Genomic DNA, 946 nt, shown 5'->3' with positions numbered 1-946 from the left:
CACTGTTTCCAAGCTCTCTTTGGCAATAGGATTGTCTTGAAATAGTTGTGGGAATCAAGTACCCCATACGAGGGTGCCTACTTTACCTGACTAATCACAGGGAAAGGAAACTGAAGGACTGGGCTGCTGTGAAATAGTGAGGCGGCAATTAATAACAAGACCACAGTATCTGACATCCATTTCCAAGTGTTAACAGCCACCGCACTTCAATGCAGGGCAACTGAATCCTTCCACTTATCTCTCCTACTTTCTCAATAATTACTGAGCACCTAATATGTTTATTGCTAGGGGTCGTGGGCGCGCAAAGGAAAATAGGAGGCAACGAGGAAGAGCAGGTCAGGAAGTCTTCCCAGAGGAAAAGTCATTAAGTAGTCTTCTTTCTTTTTTAAAAAATTAAGGTGACTATGGCCCTGCCACCCTGAACAAGCCCGATCCCGTCTGATCTCAGAAGCTAAGCAGGGTCGGGCCTGGTTAGTACTTGGATGGGAGACCACCTAGGAAGACTGGGTGCTGTAGGCATAAAAAAAAAAATTGAGGTGAAATTCATATAGCATAAAATTTATTTTTTTAGAGTATACAACTCAGTGGCATCTAGTACACTCACATCGTTGTGTGACCACCACTTTTCTGTAGTTCCAAAATATTTCATCATCCCGAAAAGAAACACGTGCTCGTTAAGCCGTTACTCCCCACAGGTAGGGTTTTTTTTTTTTTTTTTTAAAAAAACAAAGAAGAGATCTCATAGGCAGACTTGGAAAGGAGGGCATTCCAAAAGAGAAACCTTATAAAGGCCTTGAAACATCAAGTCACTTGGGATGGTGCAAATGTGAGCTGTGGGGGTGAAGAAGTGATGGGGTGAAGCAGGAAGGAAAAGCAGGGTAAGGGGCAGCGAAGACCGTATGTGTGCCAGCTTCGTCCGAAGCAGCTCGAGCTAGTCAAGGGTGAT

At 44.2% G+C, this 946-nt stretch overlaps 1 pseudogene; it reads left to right on the top strand.

Annotated features, from left to right (window-relative positions):
* The first annotated feature begins 400 nt into the window (after nucleotides 1-400).
* Nucleotides 401-519, top strand: LOC112473212 (annotated as a pseudogene).
* Nucleotides 520-946: the final 427 nt, after the last annotated feature.

The sequence above is a fragment of the Pteropus alecto genome, unplaced genomic scaffold, assembly GCF_000325575.1.
Source record: "Pteropus alecto unplaced genomic scaffold, ASM32557v1 scaffold98, whole genome shotgun sequence".
In the NCBI taxonomy this organism is placed as follows: domain Eukaryota; kingdom Metazoa; phylum Chordata; class Mammalia; order Chiroptera; family Pteropodidae; genus Pteropus; species Pteropus alecto.
The sequence above is the reverse complement of the archived record's forward strand: the minus strand, read 5'-3'. Positions and strand labels throughout refer to the sequence as shown.